Source organism: Ornithodoros turicata, chromosome 3 (assembly GCF_037126465.1).
Source record: "Ornithodoros turicata isolate Travis chromosome 3, ASM3712646v1, whole genome shotgun sequence".
In the NCBI taxonomy this organism is placed as follows: domain Eukaryota; kingdom Metazoa; phylum Arthropoda; class Arachnida; order Ixodida; family Argasidae; genus Ornithodoros; species Ornithodoros turicata.
Window position 1 is genome coordinate 13,452,286 of NC_088203.1, and position 24,536 is coordinate 13,476,821.

Below are 24,536 nucleotides of genomic sequence, written 5' to 3' on the forward strand. Positions count from 1 at the left end.
AAATTATCTCTTATGACCTTCGCTTATTTTCTGTTATAACTACTTTTGGGGAAACCAGAACAACGCATTTCGAGCATGTTAACGAGCATGTCCGCATAAGTACATCACCCACGTTTTATTTCTCAATTTCGACTCGTCCGGTCCCTACGGGTTCTGGTAAAGGTACAGTTCCGGAAGAACATTATCCGAGCAACTCAGATCAATCTTTGCCAATGCAGGCACGCCGTCCAGTTTCGTATTGCGGATGCACTATTAATAGACTCGTCGTCTGCATCAAATAAATATCGCCTGATTGTCAGACGGCAACAGAAATGACCGTTTTCGTGGACAACAAAAAACCACCTTCGCGCGTATATTGTTCCTCCCTAAGCCTTAAAAAAAAAAAAGGAGTGTCCTTTTTTTCCCCTTCCCCTCATCGTGTTTTGCGTGGTGTGCGAGAGATGGCGCTGCGAGAGGCAGTGGCGGCGCGCGAAGCAGCGCCAAATACCGCAGTCTCGGTCGGACGCCGAATTGCGTTTGACCTCCAGTTTTGCGAGGACAGGGATGCTTTTGGGTGCCCGCTTAATTGCTCCAGATCGCCCCTCATCACCATGGTCGTTATCGCAGGGAAAGAGCGGTCGACAAAGGGTTTATTCCAATCTCGCCATCGGCGTGGAAAGTGTCGTGTGGTGGAGACTAGTTTCTCTCGTTGATGGCTTTAATTGAAACCGTGGATGCCATAAGGGGATAAGTCGAGAAATCCCAAACCGAAAAAAAAACTTGAAATGATGATATTTGGTATAGTAATTGCAGCTGAGTTTCCTCGAATAACGCAAATTCAAAATATGTGACATATATGTATGTGTCTGCTGATGCTGCTGTACATGCATGTCCTGTTAGTGTCGTTTTGAGGGGGGTGTGATTCAACAGAAACTGAACAAAATCCAGGAACATAATTTATCCCCTTTTCCAGTATCACACCGCATGCACAGCGTTTTGGTGCTGAAAAAAAGAAAATAAAAAAAAAAGAAAAGAAACAATTCTCACGAGTGAGACCTTGGTGGCTGACCAATGGTGATGAAGTGACACGTGTGTATCGGGCTGATTGTGGTGCTAAACGAGCACACTCTTGAAAATGGTGTCCTACAACATGACCAGCACAATACGACTTATTAGCATAGTGCATGCGTTCTTTTTTTTTTTTTTCGATTACAATGCTCAGTAACGCTGCTGACACGGTCACGTGAGGTAGGAAGAATGTGTTTTTCGAGTGGAAGCCCAAGTTCATTTCCGCCTTCGTAGCAAAATTTAAGCTACGCCATTTGTATGCGTGTGTAGAAAAGGGGCCTTCTCTGACCGTCCATCCCATTGACACACATGCATTTCCCCTTTCTTGCCCTCCTGTAGCGGGTCAGTAAATTGCAATACGGTCCTAACCTTTTTTTTTTTTTTGGCAGGTACGTACTGTTACGTAGACGTCAAAGCAACAAAAATACTAAAAAGGGGACAAGTCGACTTAGCCCCTTATTGCATACAGAGGGTCAATTTATTACCGAAACTGTGAACGGTTTATGAATATATTGCGACTATGGTCGTGGATAAGAGACTGACTTTGAGTCAGCCAAGTTTGAGCAACGTAGCAGAACCACGAGCTCGTGAACTCAGGCTGGCATCAAGGCAGTGGTGGGCGAAGTACCTCAAAACTGTAAATGCCAAGTACCTAGCACCTGTTGTACTTTAAGTACAGTTCAAAGTATACCACACTACATATGTGCTTAAGGTAGAGCGCAAAGTCATTGGCAATGTACTTCAAAAAACTCATCAAGTACATTACAAATTTAGATTGTATCACTGGACGTTTTAAGACTTGGTAGTGATAAAAGGCGAGGTAATTATGTTTCGACTGCTATCCTTAAAAAGCTTTTGGCAAGGACGTTTGCCGAGTGTTAGTTAGAAAACATGGATAGTTTACAGCCTACTCATTAACATGAACTGAGAGAAATGATTTTGCGACCAAGTTTTGCGTTTGTATTGCCGATTGGGTACTTGAAAGAAAAGCACCCAAGAAAAGCACTTAAAGCACAGTACAACGTACACAAATTGAAACGTACTTTAATACCCCTGCCACACGTGCGCTCTTCAATGATCATTGAAACCAATCGTCATTGAACACGCGCGTGGAGCCATCTAGGGTGTAACGTGTCAACCTTTCAGGGAGCATTGGATCTAATGCTTTCTGCGAACTTGACACGTTACTCGCTTGGTGACGCCACGCGCGTATTCAATTACCATTGAATTTAATGATCATTGAAAACGGCCCGTGTGGCAGGGGTGTAAGTAAAGTACGAGTACTGAGAAATGACTACTTAGTAGTTAGTACCTCAGGTATCACTGCATCAAGGAGACGAAGGTGGCGATGGCTAGTGAAGTGCGCGAGTGCGTGTATATACCTGCGGATCCGCACGAATATCCGCGCTACATTTTCGTTAGAATATGTACTCCAGATTCTCGCGGATACGGAACAACTTGCGGATGCAGTCGCGGATCTGACGTGCGGTTGCCGTGCGGACACGGATGTCATTCTTATACGGGCCCACCTCTAACGATGGCAACGACGATGATGATGGTGATGTTCCTGCCTCACAATACATACCCGTACGGCGAGGAAGATAGAGTACGTATACTTATTAGTACGGCAACTCGAAGCAACGTACGACGTACTGAATGTACTGCAGTACAAGTCATTCGTTAAGTTGTCCTAGTATACTTCTGTTCGCTGCGAGAAATTGCAAGGCAAATGGACGGTACGCGTAAAAAACAGGGTTCCTGTTGCGGTGCTCTTACTGTATATAGGCTGCGCGCACATGTGATTGGGCTAGAGCATCCATATGCCAAGTTTCGCGCTCTTGCATTATGGCCTTCGGTAGGTCATACTTACTGGCCTTGCAACGCAATCTGTTCTGGTGCCGGTGCACCAAACAAACGCTTCCAGCTGCATTCCGTACTTCGTTGCCGTTTGGACCGACTGCACCAAGGATTACGCTGGTCTCTTTGTCGTCTTATACAGACTTTTGATCCACAAAGACTACCCATACAGAAATCGAAAAGTCGCTGTCTACGAGGAACCCACGAGCCCATTTAACCTATGACTTCGGCCACTCAAACTTACTAGACGTTTGTTACTTTATTAGCCGTTTTGCCATACATGTCTTACAAGGGACGTAGGATTTTAGGGAAGCGGGTCGCAACGTCCGAAAAGCTCTGTAGAACAAATTGCTGTTAAGCTTCTTACACGCCTGCAAGAGAATTTAATACCATCCGGCTGACGGGTTCCTTTTCGCGTGGTTTGCTTCCCTTTGTGTACGACATGCGACATTGGCTGTCTTCGCGGCGTATACCATTCCTTATACGATGCTGCGAGATCGACCTATAGGGGGCGACACGGTTACCATTCTAGTGTGCATAACACGCCTGCCGATGTTCGGAGTTGATGGTTTCCGTTTTCCGTAATTCTCGTGTATATTCACCCGAAGATCACGTGTGCCGCGATGGTACGATACTGTTCGGTTCTCCAATGCTCCACCTACTGCACTGAACACGTAATAAACGTTTAAAAGCAGACGACGCGTCCACACTTCGGTAGTTCATCGTTTCTCCGCAGCGCGCCGACACCGTTCAATCTCGCAGGCACAGAGGTGTATCTCCGCCAGCGGGAAATGTATAGTCTGCGCATTGGTAGTTGGGCATACGGCAAGACGGACGGGGAAGACGATCAACGTGTTCTTTTTTTTAGTTTTTTTTTGCGCGAATATTTCACACGATTGCTTTAGAAGCATGCAAATGTGTTCTAGGTATGTCATATCCGACGGATGCTTTCGCAACATGACCAGTGTGCAAGCAACAGTTTGAAGCATGCGAGCGCACTACGTTGTGACGCGGAAGCCTAATGCCCCCTCCTAAGCATCACGGACGTCTTTAAGATTTCTGGGCGGCGTTGATCTGCAGGAGTTCCCGAAGTACAGATGCGATTCTCGAAACGTGTTCTGGAACGCGGCGTGCTGACGCGATATTTTGTTCTTCGGGGACGTATGTCTTATTTGGAGGCCTGACATTATTAGCACAGGCAGCGATAGTTTCTACGAGAAGCGACAAAAGCAAGGCTTAATTCTATAGTGAAGATATAGTTCCAGACATACAGCAGGTATCCAGGTTTCAGCTCGATGCTGCTGAATGGCGAAGGCAAGACTGTTGAAGATATCACCAAAGAAGATGATGAGTCACTCTCTGTTACACTCACGTGACAGGTATCGCGTTCATTCTAGTTCCTTTCAACGCAATAAACACATCGTCATCCCTCTCCGCTGTCTCGTCTTCCACAAAGACAGCACAGCAGTTAAGCCCAACAAACGGCAAAGCAATGAAAGGTCTGGGTTCGAATCCCGCCGTCTGCACTAGCTGATTTTTCGTCAACTGCCATATTCCAGGTTAAGTATCCGAAGTCCACCTGAGACGTCATGCCGGTGTCCTGATTTCCGCATTGATGACAATGATGCTGAACGGGCTTATGTTAATGGAACTTTTTCACACTCGTGTCGTATCGTAGCGGCTGTCCAGCGAAACACGCTCGGCGCGCACCAAAACACAGCCGGCGCCACCTATTGAATATGTAGGGAACCCTCTCTGGCGCCGTCAGGGTCACAGAGCATGCGCGGAAGTATTGCGTATACGTGTGAACGCACTACGTGAGGGAGAGACACAAGAAACAAGAGTAACAACAAAGAGAGAACTGTTCGGACAGTGTCAAAGAAAGCTAGAAGCCTTGTGGCGACGAGAAATACGGCCTCTTGCAGGCAGCTCTTCAGAACCCTTTAGAGAACATGCTTGTCATCTGAAGAAGAGCATTTCGCGTCCCAGGAGCTGAGTTCTTGAACCTCTTGCTTGGCAACCTGTGAGGGCAGCCACCAGCCACAACCGGGGAGGTCTGCTAGTACCGATGCGTAAAAAGCTTGTCGATACGAAGTGGATGGTACCTCACATGCTGGACCGACTTGTCAGGGAAGCAGCGTTGATGGGTGTTTGAGGATAGGTGACCTAGATGGTACTTGTACCTGCTACTACAAACGTTTGTGTTCTCAAAAGTCGAACGTCTACGAGGAAACCTGTGGTGACTCCTCGAGATTACTCCAGTGACTTGCAGTTCTGACGCGACTCTTTCAGAACCCCGGGAAGCAGCAGTGGCCACGGCGTAGGTGGTGTCCACAGGGCCAGATGGTCTGCTTGTGGAGTTTTACCCACGGTTCCACGACATCCTTATTGTGTTTGCCGTCCGAAAAGTCCTAAACGAGGCTGTGTCACAGTGCTCTGTAGTACTCGTTGCCCGCCATGATTTTATACAGTCTGTGTTCTGTGTAGGGACGGTAGTCGTAAAGAAGTCTTCGTAGCATGAGGAACTAAAACGTTGCTCGATACAGATTTTTTAAAAAAATTCAGAAAAGCTCTCCAGCTGCGTGTCAACCACATTAGTTGATTGGTCACCTAGTGTGATAGTCTTTGACGAGTTGAGGATCAGCTTGTCTCGCTTGCAAAAAGGTTGAGAAGAAGATTCCTCGGTGGCGTCTTCAGTTGCATTGTCTGTGCACGAACGGCGTTGAGGACCAGTAGCGCGTTCCCCAAGCACTACCGAAACTACTGAGGGCACCAGTGAGGAATCTCCTCAACGTTCGTGCAAGCAGGCAAGGTAGCACGATTGCGAATTTCGTTAAAATCCTCCCCTTAGTTGCCATTGAATAGACCTCTCCCTGCTTGTAAATAAATGATGTCATAGCGTTCGACAGCGCCACCAATTTGGTAGAGTTGAACTACGTACGCTAGCAGCTAGAGGCGAACAAGGTCGCGCCCGAAAGCCACGGTCTTGAGGGAATTACGATGATCCCTGGAAGGGACGCGACCTTCGGTCCTACTTTTCTTTCAATAGGAGGCAGTGAACAAGGAGCCCATTTGTTGAACCCAGCCCTCATCTTCTGGTTTGTTTCGGTTTCGGTCTGTTTCCCAACGTTTGGGGTCATGATGACATTTCTCGGGTAGAGGTTTATTAACAAGTGACGGACACAGAGTATAAATTATTATTATTGCTATAATATTACAAACAATATTTTAATCAATCAGTTGTTCAATCAATCAAACATTCCTTGAACAACATGTGCAATCCGCGTCGCCCTTTGAGAGAACTTCGGAACAGGTAGGCCTCGTATCAAGGACGCACAAGGCATCGCGCGTGAAATTTTCAACGCTTCAACCTGCTTCCGTAAGTGAAGAAACTTCGCACAAGAAATATTCCCTCCACAGCGTAATCAGCATACAAACAAAGTTCGCACGCCGAAAAAAAAAGAAGAGAAACAAAAGTAAAAGCAAGAAAGGACGTTACAAAAAGGAAAGAAAAACTAACGTCACTCGGGATCGCGAAGCGAGACTCCCTCCCGATTGGGCGAGTTGCCGACTGCAGCGCCACTTTGGTAGCGGCGACGGTATCGATTTCCAATTACTTCCCTCCACCAGTGGCGGTATTTCGCCAACGCCATCGGCTGCAAAGAAAACGCACGTGCCGGCGGCGCGCGCGCGCGCGCAACTTCACCTCCTCTATCTCCCCTCGCCCCCCCCCCCTCCCCCCGAACCACACACACTTCTTCTTCTCTTTGTAGCTTAATGCCAGTTGCGTGAGGCAAGAAAAAGAAGAAGAGGAAACAGATTGCGGTGCGGTGTGTGTTGATTCCTCGCTGTCTCTCTGTTTGTACAGGGCAGATGCGTGAGCACAGGCAGTTCTAAACGTGACAGTGTCTTTTATTAGATCAAGTGTCGATTAACTGACGACGTACACGCATTTTCGTTTCTTCTTCTTCTTTTTTTCTTTTCGCATCGACTCGTAAATAACGGGTTGATAGATTTTATCTAGGTCGTGACAAGCCTCGAAACATTGTCTCTGTATGTGCGTCGCGTGCTCTGTAGCAAAGACGGGAGAATTTGGGGGACAGAAAAAAAATGGATGCGAGAGAGAATTTAATGAGATAAATTCTTGCTCCAACCCAAGCAGCACAATGTACTGAAAGTCGAGTGCAATAGGGGTGGACGGGTAGGTGAACGGCCTTGAACAGACTCGTGAATCAACAGAACATTGATAAGACGCATACCGTCCACCCCTATTGCACTCGACTTTCAGTACATTGTGCTGCTTGGGAATACTTTTTATTTACAGTGTGGAAGGTGCATAGGCCACAGTGGAACTCCCACGTGTCACCTAGTGTGATCGGGAATGCTCCAAAATACCTCCTCCGAAGCAGCGTAAACCCGTTTCATGTTCGAAAGTCGAGTCACTGCGTTAATCTCCCATTACGTTAATCTCTGTGTCTTTTTCTTTTCTATGCTCGTCAGTGACAGCTGTGTATTCCTCCTCTCCCCTACACAACGCCACCTTTTGTTGAGGAATAGCGTATATTTTGTCGCTAAAATTTCATAGTTTTTCGAGAAACCTCTCGAGTCCTTACATATTTGTCCATCATAAACGAAAGATAAACAAGTATCATTAAATGTACTGTTGCGCCAAGTTGCTGTAAGTCGATACTTTTTACAGTTCTCCGAGAAGCTTCTCAAATTTGTCCACCATAAACGAAAGATAAATATCATTAACTGTACCTTTGCGTCAAGTTTCTGTAAGTCGATACTTTCTACAGTTCTCCGAGAAACTTCTCAAATTTGTCCACCGTAAACGAAATATAAATAAATATAATTAAATATACTTTTGCGCCAAGTTTCTGTAAGTCGATACTTTTTACAGTTCTCCGAGAAACTTCTCAAATTTGTCCACCGTAAACGAAAGATACATAAATATCACTAAACGTACTTTTGCGCCAAGTTTCTGTAAGTCGATACTTTTTACAGTTCTCCGAGAAACCTCTCAAATTTGTCCACCATAAACGAGAGAGAGAGAGAAACTGTCGACAGCTTGTTTTGGTTTATGGGGCTATTTATGACGTTGCCTCGCAAGGAGTCAACGCTGAAAGCGTTACGGAGCAACCTGCTTTCCACATTTCATTGAAGGCGTCCGCCGCCTGTGCTTCATCACTCAATGCGAAGAAGTGTGTGTTTTTCTGTCTCGATGGTTGGGCTTCGCCTCTACAAGGGTGGGCTTGCAGAGGAGCGGCCTTGCTCTTTGATGATGAGGGACGCGTGACGTCACCGTTCTCGTTCCTGCGATCATGGTGGTGCACCCTAAACGACGCTAGCACCCCCCACCCCCCTACGAAACGTATACCTCTCTCCTGTCTCTCCCCGTTCGCTCGCGTACCCACCTTTGCGTCCTGGCTCAAGGTTGTGCTGTCCGAACACGGTATTTATCAATTGCTTCGAGCGCCATTACTCGAGAGCGCCCGACACCGAACGCGCGTGCGCCATCCCTTTTCGCGCATGCTCCCTGGAGCTCTGCGCGTGCAGCCATGGCTTCCCCGGCGAGCTGGCTAACTCGCCTCTGGCTTTTCCGTGTCTCTGCGCTCCGTGGATAGCGCAATCCCCGTGCTGGTGTGTGTGTGCGTGCGTGTGTGTTTGCCGTGAGATGGAGTGTTCACGCCGAAAAGGACCGCTCCCCGCCATCTGAGGCCACAGCCCAAGCGAGTTCTCCCTCCCTTCTGCCCACCTGCAATGCAATTGTGTGTTGCTGCTTGCAGGCTGAGCTGACACGTATAAAAAGCGTACGAAATCGAAACTGACTCAGTGGCCCGCAGGAATCTATGTCCACCGATACCCTTCGAAAGACGACGGGCTTCCACAGGAGGAGAGGAGGACCCGTTGAACCTACCTCGGGGTGAGCATCTGTGACGTATTATCCGTTCTGAGCGTTCTTCCGCAAACGTTTGCTTTCGTTACCTGCGTATTCTCGTTTCTGGGTTTTGGTATTTTGAGTAAAGAGGGCGGCGTTTAGGCCTAGCGAGCCTGCGACCTTCGCGTAGCAGACGGACGGCGCGCCACAGCGAGCTCGAGCTCATACGCGTGAGGGCAGAGACTGCGCTTCGCTTTTAACCCTTTCTTTTTTGGGGGTCTAAGGCCGAGACGGGCTTCCCTGCCAGACACTGACTCATGATATTCCCGTTCCGGCTCGCAGGTGCGATCTGATAACACATCGTCGTGCTCGTTTTTGTGGTACTAAGTTAACAGTATAAAAAAAAACAAAAAAAAAAACACTCTTGCTTCTTTACGCTAGCGGTCAGGGATTTCAAGCGTGTGCATTGTCTTTTTTTTTTTTTTTTTGAAGGTCGGCGTTGCAAATCCAATAAGAGAATGCAGTTGTTTGTATTGCTAACCTGTTTCTAAATGCGAGCTTTATGCCCATAAATGTGGGTCATGCGTTCGATGTCTCCACAAAAATGAACTGCAACGTTGCTGTGTGCTTTTTCGTGGTTTGATTTTGTGAATGCGATGTCCTATTATCATATTTATTCGTAGTTATTCCTAGACAACATTCTTCATTTGTTTTTATTATAGGTATAGTACTTCTGTCAAGCAGACAGCGGTAGACGGTTTTAGTGTCCATGTACCGTCTTTACTTTTTAATAATAATAATTCGTGGCTTTACGTTGCCAGACAACTGATTCTGATGCTAATAATACAACTCTTCTTGCTTTTCTTCAACTTCTGATTCCTAGTACAACTAGTTCTGACCTTGCAAAGACGCCGAATCTTCTTTTTGCCTCACATATCGCGTAACAAACACGACCTAAAACTAAAAAAAAAAAAAGAGAGAGAGAGAGAGAGAGAACGCAGGAGAAGGAGGTCGTTGCAATGCCTAGGCAAGTCCGAGGTAAGCTTGGCAAGCCACAAAGTGTGCCAAAAACCGTTGCACTTGCCACGGCCGGGCTAGATGGCAGCGGGCCCATCCTCTGCCTTCCGCGAATTTGAGTCACGTGATACTTTCTGTTGCACCGTCTGGGCGAAACGGGTGACAGTCTGGTCCCAACGTCACCGGTTACGAGGGAACAGAAATATCGATCCCCCATTTACGTCTGTAAACGGACACCGTAATAGCTCAACGATGTCCCAAGCCTCTCGTGTATTTTGAGATATAATTATCGTCTGTATAATTATTGGCGAGAATTCCACTGCGTAAGGTTCGCTGATAGAATGTTTGAGTAGTGTTTCAATCTACAGGCATTAGTTGAGTATGAATACTTGCGAATACTCGTCCTTCCCTGTGTACCTGTGGTTCTCGGGGAAATTGCTAGGCATGCGGAGCTTTAAATATATATACATACAAAATAAATGAGACGAGGACAACAGAAGTAGGAGTATGAAATAAAAAATATTAGGAATTAAACTAGTTCATTAAAAAGCGCTAAGGGAAATTTACATTCAGTCTACGTTGCAGCGGAGGCTCCGCCTTCGTCAGGACAAAGGTATTCAGTGATACACTTAATACCTCCCCCTCCCCTAAAAAAATCCTCCCCCAAAAATACCTACCCCTAAAAAAATCCCACTACCTGGCAGTTGTCGACAGGTTCAGTTCGACTCTCGAACTAGGCCCATCGACAACCTTCAGGTGGCGGGATTTTTCCCATTCCCGATGACGTCATTGGGCAAGCCTTTATAAGCCCTGTGCATCACTGACATATTTTTGTCTTGACGAAGGCGGAACCTCTGCAGTTAGTAGACGTAGACATCCCTTTTACCATTTCAAGTATCTTAAATGTAAACAAATTATCCCCCTTTTTTCTTACTTCCCATACCTTAGTAGTGTGTGTTTTATTTTTCATTCGAACCCGGGAGTTGACCCAGGTTCGAATCCCGACACCGGCTCTACTCTCTAGATGTCTTCCCCGGCTTCCCTCAGACGCTGACAAATGTCGGCACACAGTTCCCCGTGAAGTCGGCCCAGGGCGCAAGATTCCCTTCCCTTAGCGACCAACCGACGAACTCGCCAAGCGTCATTTCTGTGTACGACGTCTGCGAAACCGCCCATAACTAACGCGGGAGATAATTGGATGGAGATCACCCTCCCCCCATCATATCACGACGTGTTCGTCCTGTGTCCCACGCCCTCCTGTGTTGGAACCGCGAAGTTGAATACATGCGATGCCACACCCGTCGTACGCGAAGCAAATACCAATACAATACATACACAACTACAAACAGCTTGTTGCTTGTAAACCCGGCACAACAAGTTACATTTGTGACAGAGAACGCTTTGTATTTTTAATTTGCCAACAAAATCGCGGTAAAACGGCCCGGTGTGAAATCCATCGAGCAACAGTGATCTGTCTTGCGGCTCCTGTTGGCTACGTAGCTGACAGGCTGGCCAACTCCTTTCGTTTTAGACCCAGTGTCGTCTGCATGCGGTGTAGTTTTTGTTTCCGTACTCGACGAGCAATGCGCATTTGGTAACCACTTCGACAAAGTGCATATGTTACCGGAAATTTTCAATTTTAATTTTCTAAAAAACTACGAGTGCAATTGTGACCAAAATTGTGACGTAATAGCTCGGGGTATCGAGTACACAGATTTTATCAGATTGCCTTGCCTACCTTGACAGCTCTTCTCACGTAGAACAAAGAAACAGAATGCAAGTAAGGTGGGGGAGGTTTACCTGTCACCTGTCCCTATCCTCCTTGTAGCAATACAAGCTGCTGTAGGCTAGCTGTAACATTTCCCTCTGTCTGGGGAAGCATATTCTTAAAGGAAGAGAGATCTCGTCCGTTTGTCTGTCCTTTATGCATATCCAGACCAGATGCAGGGAAATGTTACCGACAACTTCGAAGGTAGTTCTCCTACTTGATGACAATACACACAACAACTTTATTTTGATATGATGAATGTGGAAAACACGCACATACTCATATGACATGTCCGAAAACTAATATCTCGCATGGGGGTGGTGTTATCCGGTATGTGAGACACGCTCACATTTTTCGTCACTCTTTCTAATCGGTGAACAATAAGATTTATCTCCCCACGGAGTCCGTTTCGGTTATTCAACCCCAGTTAGGAGGGCATGCTGGGAAGCACTCCACCTGGGCAATCACGGGGGTGGCGCATTGTTCAGATTTTGTTTCAGTGAAGCAGTGCTTCCCAAACTCTGCTACCCTGTGACTCATCAAAAATACCAGATACCCCCGTACCCCCCTCCTCCGGGCTTTTCGTGTTGCCACAAGCTTATCGATTTCAATGCATGAACAGTAATACACAAAATTGACGCTGAAATTTAATTTGACGGTTGATATAGTCAGAACGAATCAGCCGGGCTAGAAACCTTCGCAAGAATAATAATAATAATAAAAAAGACGCATGGCAGCAGGAATGGCTGTTCCTGTTAGTGAGCCTGTTTTCTAGACCTCGGTACAGTGACCTAGAAGAGGGCAGTGGAACCAGTGGAACGACCGAGCTCTCCGAGTGACTATCGCGGCGTCGACAGCCAACGGTGGCGCTGCAATCGACGATATGGAGACTCCGTAAACTTAGTAAGGAGGAGACGCAGAATAAAAATGCAGTTATTAGGTATTGCAATTACAATTAATTACAATTATAATTAATTGTGTTCAACAGAACAGCAGAGAACAAAAATCTGAATTCGTAAAATTTTTTGAGATTGCAGACGACACGCTTTGCAAGCGCATGCCCGCGCACTGTATAGCTGGCGACAGCAGCGCCGCCGCTATATTTTCGCCACTTGCCCCGACAGCCGTCGAAAGGCTTTTCAAGTCCCCGGGCAGTTTCGCGACCTCCCGCTGGATCTGTCACGACCCCCTGAGGGTCGGGACCCACAGTTTAGGAAACATTGCTACAAAGGGATCGATCTCCAATACTTATAAGTCTGGGAAAATATACACTGACAACAAAAAACTAAAGCGTAAATATTTTGTGAGGTCGCGCCAGTTTTTTTGCTGAATGTCGTTCGTTTCGCTAAAGGGTCCGCATTCCTTTTATGGTGACCACTTCCCTAATGGCTAAAAGGAACGCTATACAAATGCTCTTGATTTACATTTCACAATTTATGCATAAAAATATTGATATAGAAGAACAAGAATTTCCATGACCTCCGTCACTAATGAATGTACTAGCTGGTGTGCCATCGATCTGAGTTCGCGGATTTCCAGAAGATACGCGCTACAAAATACAATATAATCTAATTGCGACACAACACGGTCCACGCCATATCTCTTCCGAGAAAGGTGGGTTCGTTCCTTTTATCAGATAAACAGGTATTGTACTATTATTTAAGGTAAGCACAATGCCCCTCACTGACGTAGTTTGGGGGCGGGGCGCGTCCTCCAAAAGGGATGTTCTCCACGTGGAAATCACGCGCAGTTTCTTCAGCAGGGTACACTTATGAGAACTTATTTACTTTTCGTTGTATTTTAATACAAAACAATGTAATCAACACACAAAAGAAATGCAATATGGAAGTATTATAGAGAATATCCTCAATACAGATAATTTTAGAAACCATGTTCGTGCATGGAGAACGTTTTCCAGGCTTCTCGCGCTGGTTGTTGCGCCAGAAAACATCCAATCAATTAATCAATCAATCAACTTCTCGCACTGTACGCTTCAATAATAACGAATGACTTTGACTGGGAGCCTTTCACTATCTTTAGTCTTTACGCACGACTTTTATGCACAGAGCGGATATGAGGTACAGTACATCATGCGCTGGATCACTGGAGGTTTGGAAGCATGGAACAGCACATCGGCTGGGAGACATCGTGCGTGTGCACAACAACGGCAACAACTTTACTTAAGTGAACAACAAGTGAACAAGTTGTTGAACAACGTACGGCTGTGTTGCAATAGCGACGTGCACGGCAAGGCGCAATGAGCAATTCGAGGAGCTGCCTCAATGCCGAACGTGAAATGCCCTACATGAATTCCTCGCGGTGATGTCCTATCAAGGATCCGGGAGCGCAATTGGAAATTAGTGACTCGGGTCCCTTATTTATGCTTATCCCAAGGGTCCTGGCACGCGGAACGGAGTTGGTGTCGTCTTATGCAAGGACACGTCCTGGAAACTATATATGGATGCATGTCGGCACATCATTTTATCTGCATTTTGTTATACAATATTGGCCAAAGCACACCTGCTACATTTTCCCCCCACACTCAGAGCAGGTGTTACATCCTTGCCAAGCATGTTCGGTCACTGGCAGGTCGTCAGATCTCCACAGGGAGGCGACACGTGAGGTCATCCAGAGGATAAGCATGGGACGTCCCCCGGAGGTTGTGGCATCCTTTGATCAATCAAAGACGTCTGATCGCGTTCGACTCAGCGATATACCTGTCTTTGCGATTAAGGGCTTGCGATTCCCCTGAAGCTAGGGAGCCAAGAAATGCGTTGCTTGTGGACAGCCGTCCCCATTTGATATTGTGTGTGGCATTCGGCAGGGCAATGTCCTTTGTCCTGTCATTTGTCCTCCGCCTCGTATGCCATTGCCATCTACCCTCTCCTCGAGAGTCTATGTTCGCTCCCGGTTGGCATCACGCTGTTCAGTAGATGTCCTTCGTCTGTGTTTGCGTCCGCAGGGGCAGTTTGTACCACTGGGGAGCTGCCTGGAGACCGTGTTGAAGAAAACTAGAAGACATGTCGTTCCGGGACGTCCGTGAATTCTATGTCGCAATTGGGCAAGTGCGGCCAGATCTTTCGACTCGCAGTCCCACTTTGAAACCCATAAGGTACTCCTAGATATGGCGCTGATTGGCTGGGTGCTTGGCTCGTCAACCTTCTGATGAGTCGGTTCATGACGTCATTTCAGTCCGTGAACGCCTCCACCGTTTTCCTAATGTCGTTAGGACAGCTGTCCGTCTTGCCTTTGTTCTGCTACGTCCGCGTCATGCTAACTCATCGAATCATATTAATCCACACGGACTGGGACAAGGTCCAGGAGCATAAGGGAGGAAACTCATGGAGCGATTGATCGTTTAATCGCCGCTGTTGTTCGTTGTTATCAGCATGTCTGAAACGACGGAACGTGACTTCTTGCTCTGCTGTGTTCCACTCCTGCTATGGAGTAGGGTGGTGCAACTGTTTGAGTCGAATTGGGCCACCGTTAAGGTTCTTGGAGCCACTGCACTGAGCGTAAGCGGTTATCATTGTTGATCACGGAAATTAACTTTCACCTTTGGGTAAACTCGGTTTGGCCTGTGCCGTGGGAGCTGATGAGGGCAGTCACTGTGATGGCCTGTGGAGAGCTCCGGAGAGTGCCTGACGCCCACTGACGTCTTTTCTACCATGTGGAGGGCGAGTGGCAAGTCATATCCTGGGAGCAAGTCACAAGCATGAGAGAGCATGCCTTTCATTATGGCTTTCACGGTAGTTCGCCTAATGTGGCAGGTATCAAGAGCAATCTCCCTTTGGGTGGATTTCATCTCTTTGTATGCGAGAGTGAGTTTCTGTCCATGCAGAAGGGCGTACGTACTGCTTCACTGCAATACAACATTCACTGACTCACATTGCCGTATATAGTTGCTCGTAAACCCCGGATGGAAAGAGACGGGAACGAAGACGTGTACTCTCGAATTCCTTGCTTAGTCTTCTGTTCATCTGTAGTTCACCTTGGCGACGAGAAACGCTACAAGTTCCGCAGAAGACGTTCGTCCGTCCGTCCTTCCCCTGTCCCGTATTGCCACAGACCTGTCTCCTTCCCGTCCTGCCCCCTACAGAGTGTCCACAGGTATACTTCACAGCACACGCACCTTGCAACTATCGAAGTTTGCAGCAATGAGCATTGCCTGGCCCCTGCCAGTGGCGTAGCTAGAGGGAGGCGGGGGTTTCAGGGGTTCAAATCCACGAACTTGTACATTTTCTAGTGCATTTGGGAAAGGGATAACAGAGGTGAAATCCTCCTCCTCGTATAAAGTTATTCACTTTTTATTTTTTGCAACGTCACTGCCCCCTACATATGGAACATGGAGTGTTATGGTTCTGCCTTAGAGTGAGAGGCACGGGCAAGTGCGTCTCCATCGTCACTGAAGAACTGCCAGCCAGGGCATCGTCCTGGAAGTGTCTGCTGGATGTCGCTTTCCTTAGCAGATGACGTCGTCTGCAGAAAAAGTCACGGCAGAAACACTTGTGCGCTCAATGGAAAGCTTCCCAGCCTTATTACCGTCGCAAGCACCCCTCCGCGCAGGCAGGCAGGCAGACAGTAGGGAGGGAAGCAGCCGGGGTGTGGGTGATTTCTAAAAGCGGTTTCTGCTCTACAACACCTCTAAGCCGTCGAGCAGTGCCTATAAATAAGGTTGCCTCGGGTTCTTATTCTTCTCCTCCTACTTCACGGAGCCAGGAAAAATCGAACAATATAATTGGCCTGTCACACTCGTCACGCCCCGTCGACGCAGATGATGATCGCATTGTGCGAGGATTATTTGTCGATGGCGATTCGTGCGATGAGGGGCACGGCGCACCCTTCTGGGACGGACGAGCTTACAAGAAACAAAAGTGTGAACGAATGAGTGAAAACAAAAGCAATACGGAGGAAGTGGCGCCACCTACGTGGGTGCCGGATGCTCCAGTATCCGTAGGGGTAAGTTAAAAAAAAGCAGCAATTTCAGTCCTGCTGCAGGCAGAGAAGTGTATCTTTGCCAGCGGAAAATGTAGTCCGTACATTGAGAATGGACCATGTAATCCAATCCAATCCAATCCAATCCACGAGAAGATGGCGACCACGAGGCAGACGGGGAAACCTATCCACATGTTTTGTTAGCGCGAATATTTTACGTGTTTGATTTAAAAGCATGCGAATGTGCTGTAACTACATCATATCCGGCGGGTGTTTTCGCAACATGATCAGTGTATAAGCAGCAGTTTGAAGCATGCGTGTGCACTACGTTGTGACTCGGAGGCGACATGCGCCCACCTAAGCCAATGACAGACGTCCTAAGATCTGTGGGCGGAGTTTGACCTGCAGGAGTTGACCCGAAGTATTAGATGCATTGCCTTTAGATGCATTGCCTTTATGCACAACCTTTAGTCCCTTTCGGAACTAGATGCACGGAAGTTTATGCGAAATTTAGGGATGATTAATTAGGGATTATGGGGAATAAATTTCAGAGTCAAGGAAAATGGGGAGTAAATGCAATCTGGACGTGAGAGAGATAGTGTTCTTTATTATTTGGCACAAAATATATATAGCAACTTTACCGTAGGGTCGGCAAGGTAGATCAAAGGGGACTATAGGAGCTTTTTCTTAATTCCGTGTTAGCACCGCGAAGCAACTGTGGCTACGAACGGCGTACAGACGTGGACAGATGGGGAGAGGACAGCAGGAAGGAGTGGGGGGAACTCTACGCTCTACGGTTTTGTCAGCATGTGTCCTCTATTTCTAATGTTGCCCTGCGTATCCTTGGTTTTATATCAAGGATAACTCGTGATTTCCGGGACCCGACTTGTTTCATTCGGTTGTATGCATCTTTGGTGCGCAGTAGGTTGGAATTTGCTTCAGTTATATGGAATTCTTTGAATCTGGCTCAGGCCTCTTCTATTGAGAGGGTACGGAAGAAGTTTACTGCTATCTTGTATGATAGGTACTTTGACCGTGCTTGTTTTTATAATCATGTCACTGTACTTCACATGATTGACATGTCCACTTTATCTTCTAGAAGAACACTTCGAGACTTTTTCTTTTTATATAAATTAATTCATAACGTTGTTGATGCTCCCAGTCTCCTTAACTGTGTTTGTTTTTATGCGCCAAGTAAACTCACGCGTTGTTGTCAGACTTTTTACCCTTCTGTGCATTTTAATTCTGGCCCTTGCATCGTATTCAACGTAACTATAATGCATCCTCCCGTGATAGTAGCATTGATATATTTTCGTCCTATGTTGTCTTTAAACAGGAATTGTCTAGTTTGGTGCATTAGACACTTGGTTTATGATTGTTGATTTTTTTCTCTTTCTTACATTACTGTAAGCTGTGTTTGAATGTTTTCAGTGCACTATCTAGTAGAATTTTCTGTTGATGGGCACTTCTAAATAAATAAATAAATACGAGCTGTAATTGCTCTAACGGTAGAAGGGCAGCCATGGAAAGGAGAAACAGGAGAGGAATGTTCAATACGGGAATAATAAAAAGCGACAATGAGGACATGTTGGCAAGGCTCAGGTCACGTGACAGGCACATTCTGCGCCACCTTGTACCTGGCGAGGGAACCACGCATAGTCTCTGTCGGTCTTCCTGTGGTCCCGCTTGTAATCACGTGCTGGTTTCTGCCACAGTGTCCACATAATATTTTGGACTAGTATGCGCTGAGCAGAACGAGTTTGCGTGGTTTGAATTCAGTACGCACTCGTGTCGAAGTAATTTGTTAGCGGAATGCTGTAAATTATCGATAAAAAATCTAGTACTTGTATGGTAGTTTTGCGGAGCCATTTCAGTTATCAATTCGTCCATGTCTGGAAGAATGATACTTTAGGGCATATCTAAGCATTGGCAAGAGTTTTTCTTTTTCTGAATCTCAAGACTTTATTCAGCTTGCTTTCCACGTGACCTACATGACACGCTCAGGTTTTCGATAAGCGTCGTAGTGTGTAGTTCTCTGAATACTGCGGTTTTCTATCCGATGTGGAAACCGGGAAATATGCCGGAGATGCGAAACAGGTGTCTGTGTTTCCTTTCAGGTATTGAGGCTCACGGGACTGCAGGTTTTAGGGGCGTCTTGAATTCCTCGGTTCACGAATTGTACTTAAGCTGCCAAGTATCTGGCATAACTAAGTATAAAGTACTACATCGCAAATGTGCTTCAAATAAAGTGCAAAAGTACTTTGAACTACTCACCGAGTATACATTGCCAGTCTAGTTTACGCAATGTACCTTTGTTATCTGCAGGAATATAATCGTTGCGACAATTTAAAAATGGTAGAATGCATAAATGAAAAGCCTGTGTCAACTTGTCAACATTTCCAGTCAGTCGACAGTGGTGCCCATTTAGAAACGCCCATTCAAGGCAAAAATTATTTATTCGTGTGTTCCCTATTTTTGTCCGCAGTCCTCGATGGGTACCTAAGCATAGACGGGAAAGCGCTAGACAGAAGCACTTTAAGTACAGTACAATACAAAGTACATATACAATTTTCTTAAAGTGAAGTACAAGTAAATGTACTGGAGTACTTGGTACATCAAGTACTCGACATCACTGGCCAGTACTACTAATACAAGATTGCGAAGACGTGCAATATACAGCGGTATCATCCGCACCTCACAGAAAGTACAGTGGCGCAGCACGCAATCGAAGCATCCACGTTACTAGACGCGAAGAGAGTTGGGCTAAAGGCGACGTAGAAGTCCGGGTGCCCTACCGCTTGTGTACGTGTGCACACCCAGTGTGTTGCAGCATATGTAGAGCTTCAAGAGAAGCTCGCGACTGCTTTCTGGGTTTCCGGGACGCACAACGCAGAGGCTGGTTTCGGGTTAAGGGATAGCGGAGTCCGGCTCTCCGTGCGTATAGAATCAACCTATACAACCGCAGTCAGAGCTACCGAAAGCTAGCCGGCCCTGGCGAATATCCGCTTGGAAATTGGTTTCCGCGGTCGACAGTGACGGCAGCTCACGCTTGTTGGTTGGCAACCAGAAGCTGTCCAGGAATCTTACAGCGGCCCGCGCGACTGCTGGGAGCCCAGAAATTTACGTTACTCTATACGCCGTGGCTTCACAGGGACATTGCATTTAAAACACAGTGTTCCCCGTTACAGACATGCCACAGCTACTCTTGCGACATTATATGAAAACGGCGCCAACGTGCACTGAATGGAAGGATGTGCAGGGCAATGCAGGTCGCACCCGTCCAACATCAGGCCAGTCGGAAGGGCGCCTGGTTACCACTAAGACCTCGCTACCACTAGTCTACCAGGGCTGCCACTGGCTGTTACAGAACTAAGAAGTGAGGTGCATAGTTGGCCCTGGTATGAAGCTAAGGCTATACATAAACGTCGCAGACTTCTCAGAGACAATCAGCTGCACCAGGATAGAGCTCTCCGTACCTCCCCTCCCCCCTTGGAGGTGTGCCCGTACTTTTAGTACGCGCCACATCTCCGGTACCGCTGGTACTTCCAGCATCCCTTGATCGCAACCGAGATGCATTCGGGACATATACTCTCCGATCCAGCTGACATGCTGGAACCGGAAAGAAAGAACGCGTAATGATCGACGGTTCGAATTCCGGGGCTGGAGCTGTCCACACTTAGCTGTTTCCTCGAAAACATCCGGGAAATGTTTTTTTGTCTCTTGAAAACAAATCCCGGAAATAACAAGCGCCCACTATTTAGCGACATGCAAACATTACATCTTAGCTTGTTCCCGATTCCGGAACTTCCGATATTTCGCTTAAGTCTAATAGATGTGGGCAGTGTAACAGATACTTTTACGCAGTCCTTCACAAACCGTGCACATTAATGAGGCGCGCGGAAGCCCCACATTACGCAATCTATATCTTATTAATTTTTTTGATTGCGTGTTAGCGCCGCGAAACAACTGTGGCTATGAGTGGTGGACAGACGACAGCAGGAAGGAGTGGGGGACACGGGGATTAGTATGCGTCCTGGGCCGACTTCAGGGGGAAAACCCAGGGAAAACCCAGACAGCACAGCCGGCGGTGGGATTCGAACCCACCACCGCCCAGTCTTCAGCATGACTTTGGTTACCACCAATGAGCGGAAAGCCTTAGCCCATGCACTCGGCCATGCCGCTGGTAATCTATGTATATTTTATGTATGTATGTATATGTATTTATGTATGTCTTCAAAATCGTTAGGAATGTGATGCTAGCGATCCAGATTTGCCATGAGTACCTACCGACACAAATACACATTAGAAGCCTTTGATTCACAGGAATTATCCTGATATACCACCCCCCATCTACCAGGACTAACCTCGAGGAGGTCCCACGAGTGAAGGAGAAGGACTATAAGAGCTCGAAGTCATGTGCATATTGTGTGCACGGCATGTGGAAAAAGAGACTGGGATTATTTTAGCCCCCCTCCATCCTTCCGTCCTTTCTGCCGGGGTCCCGGCTAGGAATAGCTGCGGACCGCCATTTTTGCCTTGTTCTTTGCGAGAGATTGGAGGAGGATTTTTATAGCATAACGGATGCCTACTCCCATCACCTGCTTAATTCTTCTCTCGACTGAAACGGCCTCGTGCCCCTTGTGTACACAGGTTTTCGGGCAAGACCCATATTTACCCCCACCGCCCCTGCGAACGTTTTGACGCCCTTCGTGGTGGTATATCGGTACCCTTTCATTTGTGCATCCTTGCTTGGTGTCGTGTTCCTCCTGCTGTTATTTGAAAATGTAACGTAAAAACATAACATAAATAAAAACGGCGTATGTGAATGTAGAAAGCAAAAAATCGGTAAAATAACGCATGAGTTAGGGACGCGAAGACACGATGGATTTACGTTTGTGACGCATGGCATTGACAGATTGGACTAGTAGCCTTGGCTGCCGTCTGTGCAGATTTGAGCACAGTCCATCGAATTCTTAACGAACAACATATATATACGCGTACATATACATTGTGCTCGACGATAACTGCTTCCGCTCAAAACTGAGAAATATTCGTCGTTGCGCCAAGGCGCTTTCGCTTTATATTGCCTTTGCTGTCTCTCTTAGAGAAAATGCAGGAAGTTGAAAGGATGAAAGAAAAGGGAAAAAAAAAACAGAGGTACTATTGGAAATATGTGCTATTATGCGTGATCGCGTGTCTACTGCTTTACGTGACACGGTGTCGGCCTTGTACGAAGAAGGACGTGCTTCTCCCTCGGATTGTGGATTACTGAAATCAGCAGACGAAGTTCGTGCACCGCACGACCGCATTTTTTTGCAGACGACAAGCCAAAAGGTCAGAAACCTTGTCTTCTGCTTGACAGTGACGTCACGCTGCTGGTCACGACCTACTAGATTATAACGACCATGTCACAATCAGCAAACCCTATGAGGTGCCTGTCCGCACGATCCGCCAGGGGCGCTACTGACGCACCCTGGCAGACTGGCACACGATTGGACGATGGAAATTTGAATTTTGAACTCGCAGAAGCGTATGTACGACAACCGTAGCAGACGACAGCGATAGCTCCTATGAAAACGCGTAGAATGATGATAATAATCAACCTCAGAATTAAACATCTGTGGAAGTCCACAGCTTGTACAGAAATACTAAGGTAAGCTGAAGTACAAAGTATTGTAGAAGTTGAGGAAGCAATAACAAGGACGATCAGAAGCGCCACCGCTGCCTTCCAAAAATGCGGCGCATGGGAGGGGTGCGCCTGACGTGGTCGTTATAATCTAGTAGGTCGTGCTGCTGGTTCGCCTTCCTATGACATAGTAGCAGACGACAGCACGGGTCTGAATCCTGCGACTATACGTGAGAGTAGATAACCTTCGCTTTCGGTATACTTTTTGTCCTCGTCGTGCCCGAAATGATAGCGAAGCCACAAGACAGAATCCTTTCTCCATTCTCAAGAGTGTCACGTGCGTCCTTTGCATCATCTGCAATCTATCTGCGTCGTCTGCGAAGCAGCCGTTCCCATGTTGGATATGTGGATGCAGTGTGGATTGGTCTTTTATTGGTTTTATTGGTTAAGGTCTGGATTCGCTTTTTCTTACATTATTAGCAACTGCAACAAATGTCGTGGGGGGGGGGGGATAAGGGGAAGCCGCAGCTGTCTACGTCATGATTAGCACACATCCCAACGGTGACGTCATCCAACGTAGAAGTGCCTCAGAGAGGATATGACTGGTTTCAGTGAAAGGCTGGATACGAAACGATTTCTGGTCACGCTGCGATTTCCTATGACGTCCGAAAGACTTGAGCTGCAGTTAGATGTACAATGAGACTCGGTTGTGTCTTTCAGAGCACTGTGGGTGCAAAATTGGCTCGCAGGCTTCGATGGGTCAGTTTGCAACGTGCCCACTTTTTGATTTCAAGGTCGCGGGTTCGCATCCGCTTTGCGCCATTGCGTACGAACATATTTAGTGCTTCCACGTAAAATCACGAACTATTATTATTCAGTATCGTAAGATTGCCTCGATGTATTATGCTACAGTTCCACCGAACACGATGTTTGAGTTGTCACTCGCTGCTCCACATCTTCACAACACATACCTGGAAGTAAATAACAATGTGTCCTCAAAGAGGTTTTCCTACTGCGAGATATCTTATCGCTGTTGATTCTCGAATTGAGAAATGAAGACCTCATCGTTCACTTCAGCTCATGTTTTTGCATAACCTTCCATGCTGCGGAGTTTTTATTTAGTGCTCCTATCTCTGGTATGGAGTCATTACAAGGGAAAACTGGAGAGATTGCTGTTGGAGCTTTGACGTCTCGGAAGCTAATCAGATAAGAGCAGGAAGGGGGCTCCTTTGTGAACTGGGCTCATTGACGCACGAAGCTGATAACAACGGCGTCATCGAGTGTCCCCAGCACAATGCAAGGGCGTTTACTTGTGGCACATGTGTAGTCCCATGATTTTGGTCGACATTAGCTGACGTTAGGGTGCAAAGCATGTGAATGTGTGTGTAGATAATGAGAACATGTTTACAGAACGGGCTTCTCTGACGCAGAGCGTTTGGAAGATACGGTCTGTTCTGGAAGAGCTATGGTGTAAAAGCCTCATTTACTCCCGTGCATGACACAGCAGCTTAAAAACAATATGACATAGACGGTCCACCACCTATACAGGCGACATCCGCAGTACACAATGTACCAAAGGTGAAAATCAACTTACTAATCTACCAAGGCCTTGGAGATATTCAATAGGAGTGACACGTCTATGTTTTTTTTTATTTTTAAGATGTTGTGTCAAGCCGGAGTAAACGCCAGTTTTTACAGTATGACTTCTGACTTCTCCCTGCTTTCGGAGTATTTTCTCAAGAGTTATGAACTTATGATATTACTCGGAAGGTGAGAGCTGCCGGTGGATACAGGTAAAATGCGTTGGAGCATGCAGATTAAAGGCGGATTAAAAATGAATACATGAGAGTAAAACCCCGAGACAGGAAGTTAGCAAAAACGGAAACACACACAAAATCTAAGGAAGAGAACCTGCCCCCAAGATATGTCTATCATCAAACGTATCCGTGGTTTAGTTACATCGTGAGACGTTGAGAAATTCTCCTTGATATACCTCTGGCAGTGCAGTGTCTTCCCAAAGCTGTCGGCACATCTACGAATCGATATACATATTTATTTTGCTGTTTAGTGGATACTGCAGACCGGTTATTTGGCACCAGCAGGAGGGATTATAGCAAGCATCTAGACAAAAGGCACGAATTAATAACCACGACGAAATACAAAATATAACGCATACGAAAACATTATTGACGATTATTAGCAGTACCTGCTTTTTCATGGGGGGGGGGGGGGGGGGTGTATATGTGTAATAAAAAGAAAAAAGTTGAAATGTCAGCCAGGCTAATGCCGGCTTGCTATTCCAAAAAAGGTCTTCAGTTCAAGGTCTTCATTTCTGTCCGCGGCAACTACAAATCCTGGTACAATTCCAAACTTGCATCTGCTTTGCTTTGAGACGACAAAAAAAA

General features: G+C 46.7%; 1 protein-coding gene across 10 annotated transcripts in view; it reads left to right on the forward strand.

Moving 5' to 3' along the window:
- The window catches only part of LOC135388132 (plasma membrane calcium-transporting ATPase 2-like), a 134,621-nt gene that overhangs the window by 35,401 nt on the left and 74,684 nt on the right, over window positions 1–24,536 (forward strand). For 4 of the 10 annotated variants that reach the window (XM_064617476.1, XM_064617482.1, XM_064617481.1 and 1 more), the window contains exon 1: window positions 8,447–8,830. The exons of 2 other annotated variants lie outside the window; for them this stretch is intronic. The gene's annotated coding sequence lies outside the window, so the exon portion shown is untranslated. Of the gene's footprint in view, window positions 1–8,446; window positions 8,831–24,536 lie in introns of those variants that run through there. 4 more of the 10 variants (XM_064617484.1, XM_064617485.1, XM_064617488.1 and 1 more) reach the window with 2 other exon arrangements.